The following is an 11,802-nucleotide window of genomic DNA, read 5'->3' as shown; positions in this document are numbered from 1 at the left end:
AGCTGCATACCGCTTAATAACCCCACCTTTTTCAAGCCTATAGGAGAACTTTAGGAGTTTACCACATATGTAAAAAAGCAAAAGGCCCAAAAGGAGTCAGTGTTTCGTTTGTCCACTCTTTGCTACTATAGACATGCGGCAGCACAAAATGGTAGAATCACTGGAGGATGATCCGCTTATATGTAGATATTAAGAGCTCATTCTGAGGTAATGAAAGCAGCTTGTAGCTAAACATATGAAGACAAAATTCTATATTTCTTCTAGCAGATGCCCCTAAATCTAACACACTGGACCTTTAAATATGGCTTACTTGTATTTCACATATCAAACTGACCTTTGAACAAACGTGTCAGTCCCATATTAGAATTAAAGCCTCACTTGGCAAATGATGTGGGCACACATGAGTCTGCAAAAACCGAGTAAGACTGACATTATGATTACAAGTATATGCCTGTGACTGGCGGTCCTGTCTGATGTACCGTGTAATATGCTAACAGACAAGCAGCAGTGGAGGTCAGGAAGAAAACAAAGATGGAGTCACAGCTGCTGGCAGATCTAGCATAAGGTCTGGGCAGGGCTGCTGCTGCTTCTCTCAGCTCTCCGCCAGGCTAATAATATCCTGCTAAAGCTGCTGATTGGGAACACGAGGTGAGAGTACCTCACTGTCCAAGCACGTCACCAAGGTTCGCAGCTTCTAAAAGAAGAATAACTTTTACCCCAGACAGAAACATAGCCACGGGGTTTTGAGCATTCTCAGCACAACAGAAATACTCCCACATACTTGACAGAGGCTAAAAACTGCAAATACATAATGCAGTGACGTGAATAATGTATTTTTACAATATGCTTCTGAAGGTTGTATTTCAGGGTTGGTTTAAAATGAAATGAAATATACAGTTTAAGCAGACCTAATGACCTTTTGTGTAGTTGCTCACAGCAGTAGAGGTAGAAATAGCAACGGTCTGCTCTTGTTTCCTGTACCATGCTTGTATGGAAGCTAAAGAAACAGATCTACATCCTATAATTTGACAAACAAAGATTGCTTGACTCCAATTTAGAGCTCTGCCACCATTTGGGAAGAAGCTATCAAAAATATGACTTATGTTCCTAGACTTGCCAACATGATACCTGTGTATATACTGTACAGTCCTGAACATTAGTTTACATATCCTGGTACAATTTCTTGACATACTGGCCATTTTTTGAAAAATATATGGAGGTAGAGGTTGGATGTCATCATTTATTATCACATGACTGCATGTTCCATTTTTTAATCATAATAATACTTGGAATCACCCAAATGTAAAGAATCTGACGCGCAATTTAAAAGTTTCAGCGCAGAACATATATAAGTAAGAGATGTTTCATATGTAAGTTAGAGAGGCCAGGTTGAGATGGTTTGGACATGTTCAGAGGAGGGATAGTGAATATACTGGTCGAAGGACGCTAAGGTTAGAGCTGACAGGCAGGAGGTCTAGAGGAAGACCGAAGAGGAAGTTTATGGATGCAGTGAAGGAGGACATGGAGGTAGATGGTGTGAGAGCAGAGGATACAGAGGATAGGGCAAGATGGAAGCAAATGATTCGTTGTGGCGACACCTGGAAGGAAAAGAAGAAGAAGAAGAAGAAGTAATCTAGTTGTGACTTTAACTGTATACTGAATCATGGGGAAAGTAAAAGTACTGTCAAAGGACCTTTAAGGGAAGGTAGCTTAACGTTTTAAAACAGGAAAGGGAAATAAAAAGTTCTGTTGATACCAAGACACAGTCGGTAAAAACAGTTTCGGCCGTAGCTGTCAGGAAAGTTGGACAGAGCATAAAAAAATAAAGCAACCCACAAGGAACTTGATCTGAAAATGCCTTCTCTGCAAAAGAGTGGTGCATCTGTTCTAAGACGCACGATAAGGAGGTACTTGAACAAAAATGGGCTGCACGGCCGAGTTGCACTTGAGAAAAAGTACCCAATCACTAGTGGGTAGGACAGAGGTGGATCTTTGAGGCTTTAGTGTGCAAGCTACAGCAATACAAGGTTTATTAGTCAGAACATTAGAAGAAAAGATTGGAAGACAATTTGCATGTAATTGGCTAGACGCTGTGCACGGGACACACTTGGACTTTCCAACGTGACAATTTACCATAATACAAAGCCAAGTAGATCTTTCAGTGACTAAAGCAGAAAAAGTGATGGTTCTGTTCTGGAGTGGCCATCACAGTCTACTGAGCTCAAAATTGTTGAGCAACATTGGGAAGGTCTGAGCAGCTTGTGACACAAATAAAGGCACCTGTCCACGACTAACACAAAAGACACAAAAAGCCTTCATTGACGTTTAATGGGAAAATACACAATATAAGAGCTAAGGTGATGCAAACCATCTCAGTATTTCCAATTTGAATCCCATTAAAACCAAATGTGATTATCCTCATTACTCAGGGCACCCATCATATAAATTCTGCCAGGCTTTGTAAACCTACAGGCAGAACTGTTTATTTAAAAGATATAAAACATCAATATCCACTCTGTTATTTCAGTGATGCAACCAGAACACAGTAAACTAGCCCAGAGCTATGATTTCACCAAATAAATCCTCACCCACAGCGGAGAGTGACTGCGTGAGGAGGATTATGTTAATAAAAGAAAAAAGGAGGATGTCTGAAAAGAAGCCGGGACTGACTAACGCAAAAACACCTTCATATGCAGGTGACTCGTTGGATTCTAAAATCAGCAGGAAAACCGATCGATATCGTAGAAGTAGTCATACCATTTGATAGAAGATAAAGCACTAAGACAGAAATACCATCTCACCAGTATTGCAACCATGTGTTCTTACAGACTGTGCTTAATACGTTTCATTATTAATGAAGGTGGCTTGAGTGACCAGAGCCCTGGTAACGTAGCATTGTCCTTCCCCTGTAAACCGGTGTGTCTATCAGTGTCAGCGTCTAAGACAGTCTGTCAACACCAGGGCCTCCCATAGCTCTAGGACCTAGCTTTTCGATGTTATCATTTATCACTCTCGTCTTTCACTCTTTGTTCACTTAGCCATTTAATTCTGTCTCCTCTCCGTCTTTCATTTCCGCACATTCGAGGCCTTTAAACTGCCCTGTACTCTCCTTCCCCCTAGTGTCCCCTCTTTGCATCAGTGATGACCACTCCTTGTTTAGCCAAATTCCAATCTCGTTATTAGGCTACTAATCCAAGTTTTTAATTTTGTATTGGTCCACTCTGTGAATTACTGCCCCCCCTTTTCATCAGATCTTCCAGTCCTTATCTGTACCTGTCTGCCTCGCCACTTCCAGTTATCTCGAGCCTGCCTCTGTCTTGTGTTTTCATTTCAGGAAAGCCCCTCTGCCTACAGTAAATTGTCTCTATTCTCATTGTTTGCCAACTCACAGAGGTCTGAGGCGTTTTGGCAGGCCGGCCCTCAGAGGCATTAGGCCACAGTGAGTGAGAAACCCGGTCAGAAAGATATGACCTTTTCTCAGGCGAGCACCGGGAAAGAACAGATAGCTGTGAAGTAAAGGGGTTTAATCAGATCAGTGTGCCCTTTGTCATGTCACTGTCTGTCCTGTCAGCCTGTGTACCTGTCTGCCTGCTGTTGTTTGTTGGCTTCTCAGTGTATCTATTTTTTTTTTTTCGTGTCCATATGTCAGCTGTATTTCTGCCTTTTAAATAAGTCCTATCCATCACAAAAAGTCGTCAGGAAGACAGTGTTCCTAATTTAATTCTGCAGCATGACAACTCCACACAGCCAAAGTCCTTCAACAGAGGGTTTGGCCCCGATAGATTCCTTATCTTAATGTAACAGTTTCAATCTGATATTTCTAATGAGACAAACAGTATCCCTGCTAAGAGATGTTTAAGTATTTTGTGTAATAAGAGAAAACTTGTGGGGGTGTTGGGGAAAAGTCAGGTGTCACCAAAGTCATTGGGACATATCTGGGAATCCATTGGATTGTCATCAAAGTTGAAAGCGGTGGACTAACCACAACAATTTTAAAAGTGTTAGCATAGGTGGAACATTTAATATTTATTGGTGCAAGTTGTTGGTAAAAGACGTTCTCTAAGCAGTTTTTCCATTTCCACAAATGAAAGGGTCAAACTGTTTGGTCTCATTCAGAACGGTGGAGAATCGTTAAATACTTTTAAGATGAACTTTAAATAATCACGGTGGTTATCATGTCATTATCCTGAGTTTACTGTGAAAGCCAAACTGGAAATGAATCCAGATAAAAGATAAATGAGCTTTTGCTGCATAAAGTTTAAACACTGCATGCTATAAGTCTGTCTTTACGTTTTTCCATATTTTCTTCTTCTACGTCTGTCAGCTTTTCTGTGTCATTTCAAAACCATTTATGCATGCCCATCTCTCCAGCTGTCTCTCCCTCTGTCTCTCTGTTAGTGGCTGTGAATACCAAGATCTGCAGCACAGGACAGACAGACGTTGTCTGGCACTTTGGCTTCACATTCAACTTCATCATGATGTCCCCAAGCAGCGGTAAATCACCAGCCTCCCTGCAAAGGACACCTTGTTCCTGGTGGTATGAGAGGGGTTCACAGAGTAAGGGGCTTATGTATGAGAGAAGGAAAATCTGCTGTCAGCTGATGTCTGGTGATATCACTGAGCATTAATTTTCCTTTTATGTTTCCCCTCTCCTTCTCTCTTTCAAATACACACTGGGTGTGAATGAACTGAGCAAGGGCACATTTGTCCGGGCAAACAGAGACAAACTGGCCTCCATAATTCATCATTCAGCCTCTGGGAGGACAGCCAAACGCAGGCCTGGTCTCTCATTCATCTGCAGTGTAACACCAGTGTAGTGGAGCCCCATTCACCCTGGGCAAGGCTGAAATACAGCATACCCAGTGAAGGCTTCCCGAGGAACCACTCAAATTTGTTTGCATTATAATACCAGCTAAGCATACAAGTGCTACAGAGAACAGATTCCACTAAGGCCAACGCCTGAAAACAGCAAATTACACATTCATAGTGTTGCAGTCATAAATATTGTCAAAATAATAAGGCAGTTTATGGTGTCTTAGATTGTAGTTCAGTAGAGACACTCAAGGACTGCACTGAAAAGGGTTTATCTCATGGTTACGTTTAAGAGATTTCTCCATCAATTGTTTTCTCGATTAATCTATGAGCAGTCGATACCACTAACTTCAGCTTTTACCCAGTCACGATCAGGCTCTCAGTTGAAGCCTTCTTTTCAGCATGCCTTGCAGCCGGAGCCGCCATAATTGGAGATAAACATTGCGACGAGCCAATATATTCCTCGCAAATCGATGTATTTACGCATCAACAGCGTCCACAAGCCGTTCCAGCCCCAATGCACAGCATGTTTGGAGCCTTGTTCAGGAGTAAAAGAATTTACTGCCCGTAGTAAATTATTGACTTAGCTCTGGGGACTGCAGTTCCTGTTGGTTCAGAGTGAACTGTCCACTTCTAAATAAAGATCATATATTGGATCGACTGCTGTGGGAGTTTATGCAGGAATGTTTTGGTCCTGAGAGAAAGAAGTCCACAGAGTTTGGTGATTGTCTGGCTTTTCCTCTTCTGCCAACACGAGGTAAATTTTCTGGATGGCTTACAGATTCCCCCTTGAGGACGGATCTTAATGACTTTGGAGATCCGCTGACTTTTCTTATAGCAGCAGCATCAGTTCAAAATTAACCAAAGACTATATTTAGTAACACAGGTTGTTCCACGCTGCTTCGTTCCTCCGCCTTTGTGTGGGATGGCAATTTGAATCGCTGCAGGAATGGTAGATTGTGATTGTGTTTTTTCTATTACACATTTCCCACTTTATCTTGGCTCCTTCCACTTTCCTATCTCCATGCTTCCCCATTTCGCATCATCTGCCCCTTCTGTCAGCTCCCCTGCCTTCTGCAGTCTCTCCTTTACCTTCTCAGAGAATCAAACCACTGTTCCTCAGCCAACCACAGAGCACCAGAATCTATTAAGCACCAAAGTGGAAATATGTCACCTGGGAGCCGATGTTACGAGCGATTTAGTAGGGAGGGAAGGATGGGGAAGAGGAGGAATTGAAGAGGAGAGGTGTGCTGCAATATCAAGGTGAGACAAGGTGGGGATAGGCATGGGTGTCACGTAGTTAGAAGGCCTTCCCGCTTCTCTCTCTCTCTCTCTTATTCACACTACACACACACAAACACACTGTGGATGAATCTTAAGAGCTCACGCGAATGCCATTTGTCTGTAAGGTGATTCTGGACCAGTAATGAGATTGGAGGAATGCCCTGTTGGCGTTATATCACCCTTTACAACACCATAAATCCACCTGCTTACACTGCAGTGGGCAGACTTACATGACAACTCATCTCCTGACATGTCTAAAAAAAAAGAGGGATGCATTTTCTTCCATTTCCTTAGACTAGATTTTTGTATTTTTGCACTGCATGTAAATCTACATACATATAGTGTATGGTGTACACGCTGTAGTATTCATGTTGTTTACCTGTTATTTGTTTTTGTCGTCTCCAGAAAAGGTCCTAAGCTGGAAACCGCTGACGTGCTCCTTGTTTTTTCTTTAAATCTGGCAGAAACGGCCCAGTGAGACAAGCCGTGAGCGATGCGCTTAGTATCGCTTACGATGCCGTTTATTTACGCGGTATTTCGTCTAAATCAACTGTCACTGTGCTGCTTAGGTTTGGAGCACACCCGGCGTTAAACGAATGGGTTGGTTGCGACAACATGCACAGGCGCTGTGCACAGAGTTTAGAAAGATCTAAATTCAAACGAGGCGAGAGTCGTGGGGCTGCTGGTTACGTTCACAGAACCATGTTGATCATTCTGGTTAAATTAAATCCACAGACTAGATGAAGCAGATTAGCCGAAGAAACATTTTCATCTTGTTTAAAGATGAAACAAGTTCACACATAGTCACATTACTTCTGTTGCTCTTGCCTCCTACATACAGTTATTACCAGCTTTATCAGTTAATGTGATGATTTGTATGGAAGGCCGACACTGCCATAATTATCATAATCAAAAAACAAACATAAAATATTCAATAAATACATTTTTGGTGGCAACGTATAATTCAACCATCAACCAACAGGTGCAAATCTGACACACTGGGTGACAGTCACCCTTGTTTGCATAATGAAGCGGAAATGCACAAAGAAACAATAAACAAATTTAACAGGAAGAAATTAATAAGCAAAAAAAAATGTTAATAAATAGGGGAAAACTGAACTAATTTTTATCATAACCTCAGTACATTTCTTTCTTTTTCATTTTGTATTTATTATGATGGTAGATTTGTCCTTCATATCTTCATCTCCCCCTTTTTTAATTTCATATCTCTCTACATAGTTACGGCATCCAGCGTCAATGTCATCCTAAATGATCTGTGGAATCCTTTGAGGTGATATTGCACTGCGTAATAAAGTGTTATATCCTCTGATGCCAATTTGAGACTCTGAGCCTTCAAAGTTCAGAAGAGCATGACTGAGACTGAACGTTAGCTCAACTATTTTGTTGTGTTGTGTCTATTTTGTCCCATTTACCCAAACTGAAACATTTTCCTAATGAGCTGTGGCCGTTATTGGTCTAACTTGAGTGCTGCTGCCCATGCTTGTGGACTCACATGTACGTTCACAGATGAAACGTTTCACATTTGCGGCGTGGTGCGTGAGATTTAACAGGCTGCGGTGCCAAAGAGCTCTGCAGAGGAAGATGTGGCTGTTTGACCTTACAGCCGTCAGAAAGAGAGCCTGCTTTTGTTCGGGAGCACGCACATGACAGAGCTGACAGTAATAGCTGCCTTTGCAGAGCAAAGAGCCACCTCGTCACTGTCAGCGCCATCCGGTGCAATTCACTGCGCTCACCGGGGAAGAGACATTTGTGTCCGGCAAGTGTCGAGTCAGTGACATCCAGAACTTCTAACACTTTAAGTGATGGTTTAAAAATGTGAAAATAAACTGCTTCTGAAGAAAAATGCTCAATCCCGTCTTGTTCGGTAAAGGGTAAATGAAGTAGGATAACTATTAAATAAATCCAAATCTAAGGATGTAATGTGCTGACGACTACACAAGATGTTGTCTGCATTTCATCATTCCCTGTGTCGAGTTCCCCTCGTCATGCGGATAAATTAAGACCCTTAATCCTCCACATCATCTACGGGATTCCGCAGCTCATTTATCGCAGCTGCCTGAATGTCACAGAGGCGTGGGCGGACGACGTGACCACGGGGATTCCCGTTAACCAGGGAGAATGACAATTACCATCCCACCACTTTTGCCCAGCAGAGAAGAGGACGAACACTGAGCAGCGGCAGATGAGTCACAGGGAGGGACACCAGAGTTTGGTCGCCTAATGAAGCTTGTGTCCACTGGTGATAAATAACGAGGGCTGCCCCGAGTCTCGGGGGAGGTAAGTAGGAAGTGGAGGAGGGCACCGTGTGTGACGCAGGTTCGCTTTCGTGTGCCCATGTATGTGCCGGACGTAGACTCCCCCTTTGTCGAGGACAGTTATATTTCCTATCTCTTTGTCTAACATCTTATTTCATTAGTCAGTTTCATTTCCTCCGACCCTCTCCACCTCTGTCTATTAAATTTTTGTCTCCCATATGCCCACTTGCTGTCCTCTATTCCGAAGTCTCTGTTCTCTCCTTTCAGTTTTTCTCCTTGGATTCATTTAGGGTCAGCCATCTCTTTTCAAGTCTCTGCCAAATGCTTCGTCTAGGTCACTCCCAACATTAGTATTCACAACAGTTATTTGCCTCAGTGGTTCTCCTTCTAGTCCTGGAAAGTGTCTGGTTTCAGCACCACCAGGAGCTATTTCACTTGATTTCTGCTTTCAGGAACATGGACGGAGCAAATGCACTTTGGACATTCACCTGGGTTTTGATAAGATTACAAAGAAACAGACTTCTTTGCTGGGATCTGGAGAGAGACCACATCATTGGTGAAGATGCTTATACAAACCTGCACCCCACAAAGTCCCCAAACAGCAATACTAGCCCAGAGTTGAGACTTTGCTTTACAGCTCGTGCCTCTATTCAGCTTATTCTTGACCAGATTAGGGTTGTAATTGGTTGAACAAACTTCCAAAGAGGACAAATCCTTTGAGGTCAAGACTACAGGTCCAAGGGAAAAAAATGTGTTAAGCAAAAACACAAATTCTATCAACAAAGATGAACAGGTGTCCCAAAAAATAAGTGAAGCCAACTGCTGTAAATAACACTGACCATCTTGTGACAATGCAATGTTCTTCTGGGAAACTGTTGGACCTGACATTTGTGTGGACCAGGCACCCCCACCCCGTAGCAATGACACTCCTTCATGGCAGCAGCCATCCCCAGCAGGATGCAGCCTGACACAGACACACACAGAAAAACGGTTTAGGAACAACTAAAAAAACATGAAAAACAGCACAAGGTTTTGACCTGGCCTCCAACTGGAACAAGCCTGATCCACAGAGGCCTCTCCCCTCAACCTACTGGACCCGAAGGCCCCCACTAACAACATTCTGTTACCAGACACCACAGGACGCCCTAAGAAGGCCCTATGTCCGTTCTCTGATGAGTCACAACTGTTTTGGAGGAACAAGGGAGACCTACACAATATTGGTGGTCATAAGGTTATGAATGTAATCGCCACATTCCTTTATAACCACTGAACAAAAGCACTTATTTATAGTTGGATTAATAGATATTCATTAAAATGCTCAACCGCCTATCTCTAGAAAGACAACAATCTAGTAAAAAAAAAGCAAAAAGCAATATTCAAGTCCATCTTTTCTCAAACACCATCCATATATCCTATTTTCAGTCACTCTCAGGTGCCCAGGAGGCATCCTCACCAGATGCCTGAACAGCATCAACTGGTCCCTTATGACAAATAGGAGCGGTGGCTCTAGTCCGAGTTCCCTCCAGATGTTCAAGAGAGTGATCCCAAGGCGTTCCCTGGCCAAATGAGATATGTTAACCCTCCAGAGCATTCTTGGTCTGCCCAAGGGTCTCCTCCCAGCTGGCTTTGCATGGTAAACTTCCAAGGAAAGGCACCCAGGAGGCACCCTCACCAGATGCCCAAACTAAATCAACTGGCCCCTTCTGACTGGAAGGAGCAGTGGCTCTAGTCCAAGCTCCCTCCGGATGTTTACGCGCCTCACCCTATTTCTACAGCTGAGGTCAGCCACTCTAGCAAGGAAACAGTTATGTAAACAGTCTTATCTGAACAGTACCTTTCTACCTCATTATATCTACAGGTATTGCCTTTTTCTACCTTCTTTTAATTTGCTTCAGTGCTGAGATTCTCTCAATTGTAAATACAGTGTAACATTCTGTGCTAGGAAATCCCTCTTTTCTGCTTATAAAAAGTTTGGTTCATGTTGGCAACATGCTAAGCTAGGCGTTCCTCTCCTTAGCAATGTTTTTTAGTTCCTCAAGAGAATCGTCCCAAGGTGTTCCCTGGCCAAATGAGATAAGTCGACTTTCGAGCAGATTGCTGGTCTACCAGAGGTCTCCCAGCTGACCTTGCACAATAAACCTCCAAGGTGAAACACCCAAACTAATTCAACAGGCCCCTTTTTGACGCGAAGGAGGAGTGGCTCCTCTCCAAGGTCTCTCTCTTTAATATCCAAGCTCCTCACCCTATCTCTGAGGCTAAACTTAGCTCCACTACAGAAAAACTCTTCTCGAATTAAAAGACATATGGACAGTTTGTTTGACTTTGATGATATTTAGAAATAACATTCACATATTGGACTTGCTCTTCACGTGCACATATGGGTCATTCATTTGGCCATTTTCTGAATGCAGCATTTTCCAGTTAACACAACTGTAATTTTTACTGAGTCTGCCTTCATTTCACTGACCTTGGAGTTCAGTGTCTCGCCCAAGGACAGCTCAGCATGTGGAGCGGCCAACCCTGAGATAGGCACACATCTCGCCCTACGACATGAGCTGCTCCATTAGGATTTGTATTGAAGTATTTGCATTATTTTACCAATCCAAACACAGCATCTGTCTGATGACTAAAACTAAAATAACATTCAACTGTCATTGTCATTTTAAATTGAACAGTTTGTCAAGAGCCACATTAACATAATTCTCAATTAGATATTTAGCCAAACCAAAGGCTCGTTTTACTTGCTGCTGGCAGCTTGTCTGTTTTGTTTAGCGTACAGGCAGAGAAACGGACATAAAATACAAATTTGAGAGGACACCAGTCGCAGCGCTTGATAGGGGTCTGCTTGTGTGACAGCTTATCCCATGCAAACGCCTGCCTGCCAGTGAGAGTGTGCATGGTTTGTTTTCGTGCCTTTGTATTGTATTCACACAGGCTTCTTGGGGTTAGACTGATGTGGCGGCTATTCCACATATGCAAAGAGGATTAATGTCTCTTAGCTGACCTTGCTTGTTGGTTTATTTGTCAGTAGCTGTGTGTGCTCTAGCATGCTGTGGAAAGGGCAGGGGAGCAGTGAAAAAGGCTGAACAGAGATCCTCTGTACCTGTCACAGTACTCAAATGGAGGAGAAATATGTCAGAGTTAGTTCAAGAATAATGACCACTGCATTTCCGTACTCTAGGTCTTTACAAGGACAAGTCCTGGCAAGAACACTGTTTTAGCTTTGGCAAGCATTGGGGTGACAGAAATATGATTTTTCTCACAACACTTGAATGTTTGTTTTTTTTTGTTGTTGAGATAACGAGATGTGATTTAATTTCGGGATATAATCCGGAAATGGAAGTCAATCTAAACTGAGACTTGAGACTTCTCAGCCTCCCTGGTTACCGCCCAAGTTAAACACACACACACAGACTAACACACGCTTTCT

The sequence above is a fragment of the Chelon labrosus genome (genome assembly GCF_963514085.1).
Source record: "Chelon labrosus genome assembly, chromosome: 22".
Classification (NCBI taxonomy): domain Eukaryota; kingdom Metazoa; phylum Chordata; class Actinopteri; order Mugiliformes; family Mugilidae; genus Chelon; species Chelon labrosus.
This window is presented reverse-complemented; position numbering follows the sequence as displayed.